Genomic DNA, 16626 nt, shown 5'->3' with positions numbered 1-16626 from the left:
AGCCAGAGGTGAACTTTATTTTGGAAAATCTGAGAAAATGAGCTCCATTAATTCTGAGGTGTGGAAAGAAGGATCTTGAAATACCCCTCGCTTCTCCAGACACATTATTTAACCTAGCACATTCCTTACAGCAGCTGTTCCAAATCTTTTCCACTTTCCCCAAACCCTCCTAAGCCGTATGGAGAAGGCAGATGCTGGGTGACCTTCCTTGTCCAAGCTCCTCCCATCTCCAAATGTCCCCATGTCTACTCCCGCTCAACCATAAGTTCTTTTAGGACAGCCCGCTGTCTTTCCTTTACTCTCCCCTTCTCCCAGTCCAAAATGGAGTGCCCTGTTCATAAGAATCGTTCACTAATCAAGAGGTTAAAAAGGAATGATTGCGGCAAAATCAACTTAAACAACATGGATCCTAGATTTTGCTGGTAGTCAGACCCTGACTAGAGTCAGTTTCCTTGGAATAATGAACTAAGGAAGGAACACAGCAGAGTGCCCCTTACAGGCCTAAGTTAGAACCTGGTCCTACCACTCATTAACTGGGTGATCCTGGACAAATTATTTAACCTCTCAACCCTGCTCCCCCTCATTCTTCAGATACTTCATCTCAAAACATGAGGATAATAGAAATTCCTGGCTCCTAGAGCTCTTAGGAGGATTAAATCAGAGAATGGAGTTGGTGCAGAATGTGCCACTTAATAAGCGCTCAAAATAGCTATAATAGATGTTGTCATATAGCATCAATATATCAAACCTCTGAATAATTTGCCAGGTTTGCAAACTGTTTTCCTAATCTCTTTCTGCCTTATGCAGGCAAATCTCAGTTTAAAAAAAGGAAAGGGGGTGTTGAGAGAGATGGGAATTGTTTCTCAGCTCCTTCACCCTGATTTTAGAACTTTGATCTACCTCCAAAGCCAGGAAAACCTGCCCCTCCCCCACTCCAGGATGGAGGACAGAACACATGACCTCTGCTTTACTTCGCCATCGACTCTGTGTACCGCGACTCCCTCTCTGATTCTAGTAGACCCGAGCTCAGTGCCTGGCATGGGGTGGGGCGCAACAGTCCACACAGTTGAGTTGCTGGAATCCCCACGTCCCTTCTCACGAATGGACTCTGGACAGAGTTGCTGACTTCTGTACCTGTCTGCTTGCATCTTAGAGAACATTTTTGTTCTGCAGACTCTAAAGCTCGTTTGGAGCATAACTCAATCACAAAGATTTCGGGGCAGACTATTCCATATACATTGACTGTCGGTTCACTTAGTAAACATTTATTCAATGACTACTGTGCTTTTTACAAAAGAAGAGCACGTATTTAGCCATAGAAGAACTTGTTTGCTTTTTTCCCCCTCAGATCCTTCAAACTCCAGTGAGGTTACCTTTTTCTTTTTGATGCTTTAAAATAATGTCTGACTATAGTGACACCTACTGGTAAAACAGAGCTCTAAGCCAAAGGAATCATAAGCAGCTAGCCTGCTTTTTTGACAGTTCTTTTTTCCCTAAGTGTGGTCCAGGCAGATGTCCAAATCAAGTCTTTGATAATGAGAACTACTAAACCACTTCATTAAAGTCACTTTCCTGCTAATGATTTCTGAATCTTAAAAGCTGTCCTGTTTAAAATACTACCGCTGTCCTTGCTGAAGAATCACAGACCAAGCTGCCAGGCAGCTTTTTGAAAGGACCATAGTTAAGAAAGTGCACAGAACCTTAGAAAGATATTGTATTAAAGTAACTCATGTAGAATTGAATGACTGTGAGCCCCGGCTAACACAGCATTGCCATGAACCGATGGATTCCAGGACATTTCAGGTCATGAATGAATTATTATTTGAAAGTTAATTTGTATGCCATGTGGCAGATAGATAAGGTCACCGGATTCTTGTATTAAAGAAGTCATTGGTCAAGCTTGGGATTTTATTTTACATATAATGCAGTATTCAGTTGTTAAATTCTCGAGGTATCCATCAACAGGACATTCAACACAACATAAATACTGTGCATTTGCTAAAAAGAAAAAAAGCAGGAAGGAATAAGAAAATGCTTTTATAATGTTAGTAAATTATATGTTCTAAAATTGAAAAATAAAGCTTTTTTAAGAATAGATTTTTAATTACCTTGAAATCTGGGAGAGAAACAACTATATAATTCTCCAGTAATTGGTTGCTAGCTTGCAAAATGTTAACTACGTCTGCTGGTGACAATGAGTTTCATCAATCAAGATGCGTTTGGCTAGATGGCCTCATGGCAGCAAGAGGCTGAAGCAGCTCTAGCATCACCTCCTTACACAAGCAGAAAACATTCTTCAGAAGCCTCTTTGTGAGAACAAGCAACTCTTTCCCAGGGGTGTTGCCTGCAAACTGCCTCTCACATATCATTGGTCAGAACTGGTTACTTTGCCCCTTTCTAAGTCAATCACTGGCAAGAGGATTGGAATGTTTGGTTTAGAGACTAATTGAAATTCACCCTAACCTTAGCCCCTCCTCTGGGTTTGGGTTGGGAGCACTTTGATCAGCACGTGGCATGATAACTTAAAACTGGGGAGATTCAAGCAAGGAAAAAGGGAGGAAGATGAATTTGGGTAAAGAACCAATGGTGTCTACTACAATCAAGAGGTGAATGTGTGGGGAGGATAATGAGGCAGATGTGGGTCTCTAGAAATCTGGGTTGGATGGGAAGGACGAGGATGCTAACCCAAGAGAAATGCTGGAGCGAGAGAAGGGTTTGTTTGATTTTGTTTGGTGTGAATCTAGAAGAGACCTGAACATATTTATAAGTAGAAGGGGGGTCAGTAGAAATGAAGAGTTTGAGAACTCAGAAAAACAAGTTCCCAGAGCAGATGAGAAAGAATGGAATCTCCAGTGAGGTACCAGACTTTGGGATTTAGAAGATCAAATCTCAAAAAAATGGGTGAGTCCATCAGAAAATTGCCAACTTTTAATTTCTTTGATCAGAGGCTTAAAAAAAATCTTAACAATTCTTAAAGTTACTTTCTATTACAATTAATTGAAAGTAATTACAATTAATTTCCATTAATTTCTCAGTTTCTGGCTTTTAAACGTTCTTCTTGTTGACTTTCTCCAGATTTTTTTTTTTTTGGCTGTCCATTATGTTATTGTGAAAATCTGAATAAGGTTGGTATAATAGATGATAACATTGTATTGATGTTAATGTTCCAATTTTGCACATTTTACTGTTCTTATAGAGAGAATGTCCTTTTAAAGGAAATGTACACTGCAGGACTGCAGAAGTGCGATGGTCGATTCTACGTGTCAATGTGGCTAGGCTATGGCACCCAGTTGTTTGCTCAAACACCAAACTAGATGCTGCTGGAAAGATATTTTTTAGATGTGATTAACATTTAACTCAGTAGACTCTGAGTAAAGCAGATTGCCCTCTGTAATGTAAGTGGGCTTCATCCAATCAACTGAAGACCTTAAGAACAAAGACTGAGGTTTCTGGAAGAGGGAATTCTCCTCAGAATTGCAACATAGAAACCCTGCTTGAATTTCCAGCCTGCTGCTCTGTGGAATTCAGACTCAAGATTGCAATATTGACCTTTACCTTAATTTTCAGCCTGCTAGGCTGCTCTATAGATTTCTGACCTGCCAACCCACACAATCCCATAAGCCCATTTCATAAAATATATGTCTACCTTCCTTCTTCTCCTCCTCCCCGTACGTTCTTCTTTCTCACTTTCATTCATTCATATATATATATATGTGGAGAACTGTGACTCCTGACTATACGGGGTAAATGGCATCATGTTTTCAACTTATTCTCAAATATTAACTCCAGGGGAATCTGGGTGAAAGGTAATGGGAATTCTTTGTACAATTCTTGTAGTGATTCTGTAATTCTGAAATTATGTCAAAATTAAAAGTTAACAGCAATGTTTATTTGAAATACAGTTTGGAACATAGCTTTTCTCTTATATCCAAGCATATAAACTTGTCTACATTCCCGAGGTAGCTGACAAACGCCCATTTAACACATAATGTAGCTGAAATAGTGTGCCTTCTCACAGGGATTAAATAGGAAGAAAGCAAGACTGTTTGAACAGTGATTCAACCAGAAGGGAAAACATTGAGATTGAGTAACAAATTTTATTTCACCTTTACTTGGGTGGAAAAACGATTGCACAGTTTAATATTGAACTGCCAATGTGGAAAATGGGGGAAAAAAGCAACAGCTGGTGGGTTGAGGAAAGAATGGTCGATAAAGAAGAAACAAGTGCTTGGGTGTACCTAGAGAGGAAGGGAGGAGAGTTTTAAGGAAGGTTTTGTTTGATTTGGTTTAATCTGAAGAAATTTGAGCATATTTATACACAGGGGATGGAGCTAGGGTTGAGTGAATACTTGAAATAATATCAGAGAGAAACAAATGGGATCTTAAGCAAGCAGTGTTTTCTTAAATTTTATATACCATTAATTTGTTTTAATAGTAAAACTGGAGGACCAATATAAAGTTGTTGACTTTTATATTTGCCAAGTGAAGACTTTAAACACACACATACACACACACACACACACACACAGCCACCCAATGACTATCCACTATCCACTGTTACCATAATTTCATAAAGGGTGAACACTAATACATAAAAGGCAAAATGTAAACATTTACTAGATTTAGCATGGTGTTCTTATTTCACTGAGGACTGTTTTATGGACTCTGGCTTTTTAAGTCAGTCTTGGCTGAGCATCTATAAGCCCCTGTGTCTACCCTGGTAATCTGTGCGAAGCCTGATGAAGAGGGATGTTCTCAAACACACACTTCGGATGGTGGTACATCCCCATCTCCTCCATTGTGACTTTGGTTCTTCCGAGGGCTCACTTCCCCTTACCTCTATAGGTGATCCAGGTAAGCCCTGATCTGGCTCTAGGTTCCGGCTCCTCCTCCTCCCAAGGGCAAACTTACAAGTGGAGCTGTGGCACCATAAAATATATGTCTACCTTCCTTCTTCTCCTCCTCCCCGTACGTTCTTCTTTCTCACTTTCATTCATTCATATATATATATGTAGAGAGAGAGAGAGAGAGAGAGAGAGAGAGAGAACTGTGACTCCTGACTATACGGGGTAAATGGCTTTTACTGAAGTAAAAGCTGGCTTTACTGAAATTGCATGTTTACCTTCCAAGTTTTTCAATACTTTTTATCACCAATTCTGCCCTTTGTTAATGTTCAAACCCACTGATCTCTTTCTGGTTACTGGAGCTTTACTTGTGTTTTCGCCTTGCTCATCACCTCACCATTGCTTCTCATAGAATTTTTTGGCTGGAGAAATGTATTAGCACCTGTTTCTGTTTCTCTAATTCATGTTAGATGCCTCCTACCTTAACAGGGAATAGCTGTTTTGGCTACACACCTTACTGGTCAGATTACTGCCATTCCCCTGTGCTTTGTTTAGGACCTTTCCTGATCCACAACCTTTAGGGTAAAAGTCCAAGGCAATTCATGTCCTCATATCTGCAAATGAAAAGCATGAGATCAATTAGAAAGTGTTTGCTTTGGGTCAAACAGACTGTGTGTGTGACAAACAGACTGTGTGTGTGATGTGCTTTGTCCTCTGTCCTTGTTTAGCAATGTGACTTCACACAAGTTTTTTAAACTCACTAAGTCATCTTTCTTATTTGTAACATAGAGAAAATAAGAATCTCAAAAGGCTTTCCAGGGATCAAATGAAAGAAATATGTAAGGAGCTTTGACATGTGCTGGCACATGGCAGGGCTCAAGAAATCGTGCCTGCTATTATAACCCTCCTTTCTTCCTAGCACTTTCTAGAATGATGCTGTCAAACATGCTAACTACTAGTGTCACTGAAACACCAGGGGTCCGGTCTAGGTCCTGCTGCTTGCTTCACAGAAAGGCGATGACTGAGACAATGAGTATTGCCAAGGAAGAAGGCTTTAATTGAGGGCTGCACCCAAGGAGATGGGGGTTCAGTCACAAATTCATCTCTCTGATTGATTAAAATTAGGGGTTTATATAGCAGGGAAGACATGTTACTATGTCTGAGAAAACAGGAACTCCAGAGGCGTAAGGAAGCAATCATGATGAATGAGGGGCCTGGCGTTTCATTGTGTGGATGCAATGACGTGGTTTCAGTTCTTTGGTACTTCCTGAGAGGCCTGGGGATCCTTTCCCGAGGAAGGAACTCAGATACAAACAAGGGCCAATTTCTATGTTTATCTGAAAACAACTGTCTATGGGACTGTTAGTCGGTTTCACTAGCTAGTGGAGGTGGGTGCCACAAGTTCCACCTGTAGTTGCTCTTGGGAGGAGGACGAACCAAAGCCCGGAGCCAGGTCAGGGTTTACCTGAATCACCTGCAGAGACGAGGGGAAAAGAACTCTCGGAAGAACCAATGCCATGATGGAGGAGATGGGGATGTACAACCATCCGAAACAACTTACAGCTTTAAGTTTCAAACTTTAAGACTAGAAGGGCCAATTTCTACGTTTATCCAAAAACAACTGTCTATGGGACTATTAGGTCATTTCACTAGCCACATGTACCCACTGAGCATCTGAAATGCGGCTGGTCCCAGTTGAGATGTGCAGTAACTATAAAACACACATTCGATTTTGAGGCTTGGGATGATGGAAAGAATGTATCTCACTAATAATTGTTTATATTGATAACATGTTGAAACAGTAATATTTTAGATGTACTGGGTTAAAAAAATATATTACTAAAATTAATCTCACTTGTCTTTTTACATTATTTAATATGGCTTCCAGAAAAGTAAAAATTACGTGTGTAGCCTGCAGTGTAATTCTACTGGACAGCGTTATTTTAGAATCCTGATTCTTATTTGTGAAATAGGTTGACAAATTGATGTATGGGATCTTTCTTTAGAGATCACTCCTGGATATGACCCCATTGTCCACCTGACATCCCTGCAGAGGATGGCGTGTTGTCTTTACCACTTCTTTGGCCTTAAACATCTGCTTTGTACTGTGTCTTGCTTTTCTCATGCACTTAGAAGATTAAAGATCTTAATAACATAAAGAGATGTCATCTGAAAAAGGTGGACAGATATCCCATCATATCCCCAAGGGTCGAGTCATGAAGAGATGGGAAATCTGCTTGTGAGCACATAGGTGACAAATATTGGGCATTAATTAAGGTTAATAATTAATAATTGTATTTGGGTACAAGTAAGAGAAACACTTTTTTTTTTTTTTTTTTTTTTTTTGAGACAGAGTCTGGCTCTGTCACCCAGGCTGGAATGTAGTGGCACCATCTTGGCTCACCGCAACCTCTGCCTCCTGAGTTCAAGCGATTCTCCTGCCTCAGCTTCCCGAGTAGCTGGGACTACAAGGTATGACCACCATGCCCGGCTAATTTTTTGTATTTTTAGTAGAGACGGGGTTTTGCTATGTTGCCCAGGCTGGTCTCCTAAGCTCAGGCAATCAGCCTGCCTTGGCCTTTGAAAGTGCCAGGATTACAGGCGTGAGCCACTGTGCCCAGCCCATAAACAAATTCTAACTTAATCACAAGTAGGGAATTAATTGGAAGGATAGTGGGGATCTCACAGACTTGGTGGAAGAGCTGGACAACTGAGCATCAGGAGGGACAGGACCCAGTCTGTCTACAGGATTTCTATAGCCAGCACCCAAGGCCTTTCTCTCTGGGCACTGCCACTGGACAGCTCAAGGGTGCACCTTCTGTGCTTGAGACCTTGCTCATGATTCAAATTACAGAGAGAGATAAACCTGACTTGGCTGAGCTCAGGTCATGGGTCTGCCCACTTCCTAGGCCACTGGGGGTAGAATTCTGAATTGCCAGCTCCACCAAAACTAGGGACTTAGATTTCAACAGTTCCCCAAAGGAAGGGGTTATGGCAGAAACAATGCTTTAGGTTCATCAAATTCTGTTGCTATTGTTCTTTTCCTCTTCCTGAGCACAAAGGAAAATCTTATTTCCTACCCTCCTTTTAAGTTAGGTTAAAGTCAGTGGCATTTGGGTAGAAACGATGTTCTCTGTCAAGACTGTTGACGTAAAATCTTGGTAAACTTGGAGGCTACCTGCATGAGAAGTCAGGGTCATCAGAGGGAAGGAGTCTGGAGCGAGTCTGGAGCCTAATCACCACTTAAGGGAGGGATACTGTAGAGACCTTGCAACTTACATCAGACTGTGAGGGAATGGAGATATAAAGCTTTATTTTTTAAGACTCTGAGATTTGGGGTGTTGTCTGTTATAGCAGCCAGCATAATTACTCTAATACAGGGATATTATTTCAGAAGAAAGGGGATGAGGGAAGCTGGGAATACATTCTATCTCTCTAGGAAGAGCAACAATAACCAAAAACATAGAGTCTTATTTGTGAAGCAATACAAATTTTGTTAATATAATGGGAAATTTAACAGTTTAGGGAATCAGGTACTCAATCTTTTGATTCTCTTCTATGCTTATGGTATATGAGAAGCCAGATTATAATCACATAGTTACTTGATAACACAAATATACAAAGAACAAGGAGTGCTGATTTTATAATGTAGTGTTCAGGGGCATGAAGACTTGACTGTGTATTCATTGGGCCATGTTTCTTCAAGAGTCCCTCAAACCAGAGGTACATAAAGCCCAGGATAAATATGACACATCTGCCTAGGGTACCCGAGATTTGGGGAATAAAAAGCTAAATAACTGAATTGGTAATTTTAAAAAATTTTTACACTAAAACACACAGATATATTATTAATTAGGATGCAAAAAAATTGCATGGATTTTTATTTTAAAGCATGAAGCCTCCAAGAAGATTTGAGGTTCAATTGGGCGGCTTTAGGCTTAGGGTGAGCAGTAGAATAGTGGAGTCAGGAGCACAGGCTTGGAGTTGGACAAACCAGGGTTTTGAGAATAAGACTCTTGACATTTACCAGCTATGTGACCTTCGAAAAGTTATGTAATTTGTCCAAGCTCTATAACCTCATCAATATGATGAAAATAAACAGACTTGTTTCAGGGACTCAAGGAGCCAGACCACAAAACTAGCTAGGACAGATACCTGAAGGACACAGTAAAGGATGGTGGTTAGTGTAGCTGTGATGGTAGCTATGCCTCCAGATTCTTCTCAGCTATTAGGGGTGCTTTTGGGAGAAAAGCTGGGAACTCACTCTCTTGGTGTATCTCATCTCTACAATGGAGCAGGCCTGCCAGAGTCACTCTCCTTTTCTTTCTCCTGAGGCTGGCCACCTTTCTTCCGATTGGCACATTACACCTGTAGAAATAGTATGGGGAAGTTATAGCTGAATGTGGCTGACCCAGGGTTCACTTCTGTATATTCAGATGACTGTGTATAGCTCCATTCTTTCCTGCTTGGAGGCCGTAGGAAGCCAGCTTATGCCTAGGCTTTTGGGCAACATCTTGCTGTAGCCCTCACAAACTGATTATATAGTCCGTATATGTCATGTTTGCTTCCAATTATGACCAATGTGAGGGCTTGACAATATTTGGTGTTTCCTTGCATTGGCTAAGATTGTTTACGGCTACTTTCCAACAAATGCTGATTAGCAGATTGCAAGAAATAAAACTGAAATATATGCAGTGTTGTCATCACCTATTCTTTCACATCTAGCTCTTGCTCTAGGAGGGGAAGGAGGAAGGAGGACATATGTATCCCTAAATCCCAAAGTCAAAAAACAATCCTTTCACCACCACAGTGACAAATGCTACAGTGACTCCCTGTTCTGCATTCTACCACCCTCAAGTATGGAGGCAGCATGAAGTACTCGAAAGGGCAAGGTCTTTGGAGTCAGGCAGACCTCGTGGCCCAGCCTCATCATTTACTAGTGAGGGGACTAGAATTTAACAGGTGGGTAACCCCATTCAACCTCTTTGAACTTCAGTTCCCAATCAGTCTATCTCCCAGGGTTGGTGAGGGAACGAGACAAAGATTAAGAAGCTCTTGGCTGAGATGAGGTTTATTCAATAAATGTTAGTGTCCTTTCCAAGTAAAAATTGTTTTGGTGCCATAGGAAGGCAGACATCTGAATCAGGGTCACACATGCGTTCTGGGATCTTGGAGAATATAGTCCTATTAAAATGGTGAACTTCAGTTTCATCTTTTGTAGTCTCTTCAATCATGGAGCATGTGGGAATTTAAATATGGTCTGCAGACTCTATGAGGCAAAAGAGGAGGGAGCAAAAGGAAGTCAGTAAGGTGAGTCAGGGTGACATCCCAGATTACAGCAGTAAACATCCCTCTATGCAGGCATGTATGTATGTATGTATGATGTAATGTACGTATGTAGCTCCTATGTCTTTTACTCCTTTTCTTTCTCCTTTCTTTTCCATCAAGTCACCTTTTCATTTTTGTTCCACCAATTTTATTTTATTTTATTTTGACTAAGTTATTTACCCACGTGGTTCAAAATTCAAAAGGTGTAAAAGGGGATTCAGTGGAAAGTCTCCTCTCACCTTGCCCTTCAGCTGCCAAAGGCAACCAATGTTAACAGTTTCTTGCATATCCTCCTGGAATATTCTGTTTACCCTCTTTTTATACAAACGAGCACGTACTCAACCATGATATGAATTTTGCTTTTTCACGTAACAATTTTGGGCATTATCCCACATCCATATATGGAAAGCTTCCTTGCTCTTCTTAAATTTATTTTTAATTGCATTATATTTTATTTTGGGTATATACCATGACTTATTTAACCAGTACTCTATTGAGGGACATTCAGGCTAGTTCCATGTTTTCTTGCTATTACAAATCAGGCTGGAATAATCTTGTACATATCATTTTGCACATAAGTAAATCTGATAGATGGTGCCAAATTGCCCTTTCTAGAAGTTGTACCAATGCACACATGCTGCAAAGTATCAAAGACTTCTGACTTTTCTAAAATGTACATGCAAAGGAACTAAAGCACATAAACAGGAAGTGTGTTCGCCTGTTGTATCCTGTACTGTCACGCAGGCTGGAGTGCAGTGGCGCAATCATAGCTCACTGCAGCCTTAAACTCCTGGACTCAAGCAATCTGGCCACCTTGGCCTCCCGAAATGCTGAGATTACAGGTGTGAGCCACTCTGCTGGCCTTGAAAGATAATGTAATTATATGTTAATATAAATAACTTTAATAAAAAATAACTATTTTCAAAAAAAAATTAGTGAGAAGAGTGGCATTGCTTTATATTTTTGCAAACCTGGCTTGATAGATAATAGCTGTATTCTCCTATCTGCTTCTGCATTCAAGCTGTTGCAATTTCATGTCCAATAGCCTCTGGAAAGCTCCACTGTATACTTATGAGAGAATGATTGTGAAACAGGCTAATAATGTTCTTAGTATTGTTATTAAAATAGTTTTGACATTGAAAACACTTTGAAAGGGTCCTGAGGACTGTCAGAGGTATCCAAACCACACTTTGAAAACAATTGGTTTAGACCAACTTTATTATATTTTATTATTCTTATCCCCTATATATTTAATTTTTGCGAATTTTATCTGTCACAGGCTAAGAAAAGCCCATGAAAATGTCCTACCTTTTGTTGATTTTTGTTCTTTTGAGGCGTTTTGCTTTACGTAATGGTGCTTGTGTATACTGTGGTACATACATATCCAAGACAGTTATATCGTTTATATTTTTATTTTTTGGTGGCTTAAAGCAGTAATAACTGGTTTCTTTTTCTCACAAATCTGCAATTTGAGCAGAGCTCAGGAGGTGGGAGGAAGGCTTGTCTCTGCTCCGCACAGCATCAGCTGGGGCGGCTCACCTGAGAGTTGGAGGATCCATTCCCAGCGTGCACACTCACAGGGCTGGCAGGCTCGTGCTGGCTATCAGCTGGTAGTGCAGATGGGGCCAAGTGTTGGGGCCTCAGTTCCTCTTCACATGGGCCTCTCCATGTGGACCTCTCCATGTAACCCAGGCTTCCTCACAGCAATGTGGCTGACTTCCCAGGGGGAGTATCAGAAGAGAGAAAACGTTAGTCCATTCTGAATTCTGCTATTGCTTTGAATTCAATTCTAATATTATTGAGCTAGCACCTGCTATAATCATAGAAAAAATCAAAGATAGTTGTATTATTGGTTTCTCTCTTTCTGGTGTGTTCTTGGCACATACAGCTTAATCTTAAATCATGGCCAAGTATACTTGGAACAGCTGTAAGAACGGCCAGGTTCTTATATCCTCAGATACAGGCCTTCTGGTTAGTAATGCACTTCTCTGACCTGGCCTTTCCATCTACTTCTGCTGCACCATAGAGTTCCCACCCCTGGCATGGTACTTTTGTGCTGCACCATTCACCTGAACACATTTCCTTCTGCTCAAGTCTACTTCTGCTCAACTATGGTTTTATACTTTCCTGACCCCACTCTGGCAACTAATCATGAATCTAGGTTACTTCCTTTGCTTCATCAGGCTTACTGGTATTAATCTCACATGGTTTCTAGAACCATGAAAGTTTAGTAGAAGAGACCCAGGCTCTTTCCTCTAGTAGTGACATTTCCTGGGCCCAGTGGAACATTTTCCTGTGTACTGGGCATCTCTGCTACATTTCCTGCCCTCCCTTGAAAACAGCTATGTCTTCTCCTTACCCTCTTGCTATAAAACCCACCCCCCAATTTCCAGGAGATGAGAAGTGCCAAGGTTCATGGGCTGTGAATTGTTTTCCCAGGTCCAGCTCCAAACTTAATGTTCAAATAGGCTAAAACGTGGATCCATCTTTGTGGATCAGAGTCCCTAATAGGTTATCTTGCAGAATTCTAGGTGAATATGGTAGCTGTATTAGATTTGATATAAGGCACCAAAGGGGGCATAAAACAGCATGCTTAGGGTAGTGTCCAGGATTCGTATATCCAGCCTTCACCCATATAGCCAAATTCTAATGCCCATTATTGACCATGGATCCATACACACCAGATCAGACACCAGGGTGTTATCAAGGACATCTGGCTCTCTTCCTACTAGAATGCCCTCAAGAGACTAATTATGCTTACTGGGTGCAATAGATAAGAGGCTAAAAGAAGCATGCTGAGTACGTAGTGCACGGGAAACACACAAGATTCAGGCCCATTCCCCAGGTCAGAGCCAAGTATAATACCCATATAAGACCAGAGCTAGGGCCAGAACTGGAAAGGTGGCAACACCTGTGCATGAAAGGACTGGTGATCCTTGGCAGCCCTACCTGGGAAGATCAGCTAGGAAGTGAAAGCTTTCCAACAGCAGCACAATTCTGTGCTAGCAGGAGGGGGCCAAATGAAGTTTGCATTCTGATAGGCATGTTCCTATGGTTCCTGGTGAGACTGCTCAGGAGTAACGACTCTGTTATAAGCCTCATTTTGAAGAGGAGAGTGAATACTCAATTCTACATTCTTAACCACGGTTCAATACTTATGTTTTCATCCTTCTTAATGGTCTACAAGCCCTTCTATGGCACTCATTTGCAAGAGGGACTGGGCAAGTGAGGAAAACAGGCTCAGGTGCATTAGGTGATTTGCCCAGCTGAAAAGTGATAAAACCATACTAGATCTTCAGATCCTAATCCAATGCTTTACCCACTCTTCCAAGATGGATTATGTAGGTAGGAGAAGCTAGAGTCCAGAAGAAACAAAAGCCCAAGCTGAGGCATTGGAGGCTAACAGGCCTTAGAGGGTAAATAAGAGAAGGTAAGGACAGGCGGGAAATGCAGAGGAAGGACTCTACTGGCAAACACGGGAGCTAGTGGTAAGGCTGACTGGAGTATCCAATTTTGTTGAGATGTAGAAATCAGGTGGGAGAAGTGGGAATAGGGCCAGATGAGTAATTTGATGTGATATGGTGTGTAATAAGGCATCACTGTGGTTTCATGAGAACCAGAGTAACAGTGAAAGCAGGGTTTTAGGAACACTGAGTTGGCACTGAGACAGAAATCAGAGTAGAAGAAAGAGTCTAGAAGCAGGTAACCAGTGTACTGTTGTGGCAATTCAGGTGTAAGGTGTTAAGTCTTGGACTAAGATGGTAGCAGTGGAAATGGTGAGGAAAGAATGAATCCACAAGACAGTAAGAAGACAGTAAGACAAGAAAGACTCTTCAGAATTTAGTATCGGATTTGCTACAGGAACAAAAAGTACAGAGTTCAAAGCTGCTTTATAAGTTCTCAGGGTCTAGAAGAATGAAGGTCTCACTGACAGAAGATTAATGCCTTTATTTTGGAGAGATAAACAGATTACACTGTTCATCTGACCCTCTTGATAGTACAAGCGGGTCAGATAAACAGTTTAAACCTTGAGATTATATCCCAGCTGGATGGCTAGAGGTCAATCCCCTATAGAAAATAAATTTTGAAGCACAGGGTTGAAAGGGAAATAACTTACATGTTTGCTATAATCATAACAACCAACATATAGCTTTCTTTCATATTATTTTATTAGTACTTATAAAAACAATTTATGAAAATATTTTACTTTTCAAGATACGGAAACTACACTCTGAAAATATACATACCCATAGTTGTTACAATACATATCCTTGTATACACCTTGGACATTGTGTTTAAGAATCATACCTGCAAGGGCTAGAAGAAACATTTTCTCTAACCTCGGTCATATAGTGTGACATTCAAGTACTTAAACCACATTGTTGAAATAAAACATGCTCTAGTGTATGGGCCTAAAGGGATTTAACTTTCTAGGTGCCATTGGTTCTTTCATTGTGCAAGGTAAAGAACTGGAAGAGGGTTCCCTGAGAGTTAATTCACCTTAGGTGGCTCAAGTAGTGGTTTACTGTCCATACTTTATCATGGAACTAAGGGAGGGAGGAAGACCATGGAAATTCAACTTGGGCAGTCTCCTCTCTATCATCCCTATCTATGGAGCACGGCCCCTATGTGATGATTTCTGAGACCTCCGAGTTCTCAAATGCTCCTGATTCTATAATTATCTAAGGTATTTGCAGAGTGATGTTTTTGCAAGTCTAAATTCCAACACTGTAAATTAGGTGAAATAGAGATGACTTACCTACATAGACTTCATTTAGGATTTGTCAGGTGTCAAGGCAATTGATAAAATCAGCAAGCCAAAAATTCCCCCACTGAACTATTGGAAAAGATCCTTTCTCACCAAGGCACGAATCCTAGAAGGCAAGTTCCTCTTTGCTTTGGGAAAATGATGATGAGAGGGTACGAAAGAGCCTATAACCTTTCAACTCTGCGGGCTTAAGATAATGACAGATGCTTCATCTGACACAGTAAGAGCTGGAGGCTACTGCAACCTCACCAATAAAGGGTTCGTTACAACAAAGAATCATTTGTGTACTCCCTAAGTCCTCACTAACCTCCCAAGCTTTTCTAGATATTAAATTCTCTCTAAGTGCAAAGTATTGGTCTGATGAAGTTCCAGATGTAAAATGTGCTGTTTGAATTCGTGGCATTAGTGTCATGGTGCTGCATCAAGGTATGGCACTGACATTTAGCATCATGCTGATAAACTAGAATTTATAGTGATTTTTATTTCAATGCAGGAAACTATGAAAGTCAATCAAACATAGATTCACAAGTCTTTAATGTATAACATAAAACATTATTACATATAATTTCATAACTATAAAAATAAGTTTAATACATTATCATATTTTTAAAAATTACTTTAAAAACATATACTCCAAAGTCTTCTATTTCATTTAGAGAATAAGGGAGGTATCTATTAGGGTGAACCATATGAAACTATGGTTTTTTAAGTTAAAATAGTAAAATCTTGGCAATTACATATGGTTCAACCTAATAAGATCCTGAGAAAATTTTATTTGGCATCACACTATAAATTCAAGGGGAATTTATAGAAAATCACATTTCTAGTGAAGAGAAAACACTTCAGGATGGAAATGTGCACACTGGTCATGCCAAGATTTCTCTTTGTGATTTAAAGATCTGAAATCCTGGAATGTTAAGAAAAATTTAGAGCAGTTTCAAAAAAAACTGAGGACAATTAAAATTATAGAATGCTAGCTGCAGTTGCTAATGCGACTGAAACAGAAAACTACTTGCCAAATTTGGCAATTTAAGTGTTTTAGAGGTGACATAATAAAAATTCCAGCATTAAAATGAAAAGGCACAAATATGAGTTATAAGTATGATAATCATTTATAAAATATTTGAAAATAAGGCCAATTCATTTGTATTATTAACACCATTAAGCAGGCACCTATTCTAAGCTTCAACTTCGTCCTCCTAAATAGAATAAGGTTGCAAATGAATTATCAACATAATACTAATTATAGCAGCATTATCAATTGTCTGGAAGGCATAGTATATAAAGATCATGGTGGTAGAACCAAGTTTCTTAGGCTCTACACTGCTAAAAGAATATCTAAAATAGCCTCCCCACCCATATCCCATCAGTACCAAAAATACATTTTAAAAATTACATATAATATTACTAGCCAGGCCGGGCACGGTGGCTCAAGCCTGTAATCCCAGCACTTTGGGAGGCCGAGACGGGCGGATCACAAGGTCAGGAGATCGAGACCATCCTGGCTAACACAGTGAAACCCCGTCTCTACTAAAAAATACAAAAAACTAGCCGGGCGAGGTGGCGGGCGCCTGTGGTCCCAGCTACTCCGGAGGCTGAGGCAGGAGAATGGCGTAAACCCGGGAGGCGGAGCTTGCAGTGAGCTGAGATCCGGCCACTGCACTCCAGCCTGGGCGACAGAGCCAG

At 40.5% G+C, this 16626-nt stretch overlaps 2 long non-coding RNA genes across 2 annotated transcripts; one reads left to right on the top strand and one right to left on the bottom strand.

Annotated features, from left to right (window-relative positions):
• Positions 1 to 2498: 2498 nt before the first annotated feature.
• Positions 2499 to 3897, top strand: LOC108587656. The gene is made up of 2 exons (XR_001906521.3): positions 2499 to 2901; positions 3197 to 3897. It is a non-coding gene; the product is annotated as an uncharacterized LOC108587656 (long non-coding RNA).
• A 6002-nt stretch (positions 3898 to 9899) lies between these two features.
• LOC103887657 lies at positions 9900 to 16354 on the bottom strand. Its single transcript, XR_002524377.2, has 2 exons — positions 11712 to 16354; positions 9900 to 10113 (listed from the first exon to the last, which is right to left on the bottom strand). It is a non-coding gene; the product is annotated as an uncharacterized LOC103887657 (long non-coding RNA).
• Between the last annotated feature and the right edge of the window lie 272 nt (positions 16355 to 16626).

This window comes from Papio anubis, chromosome 11 (genome assembly GCF_008728515.1).
Source record: "Papio anubis isolate 15944 chromosome 11, Panubis1.0, whole genome shotgun sequence".
Classification (NCBI taxonomy): domain Eukaryota; kingdom Metazoa; phylum Chordata; class Mammalia; order Primates; family Cercopithecidae; genus Papio; species Papio anubis.
Note: the sequence above shows the minus strand (reverse complement) of the source record. Positions and strands in the feature narration are given on the sequence as shown.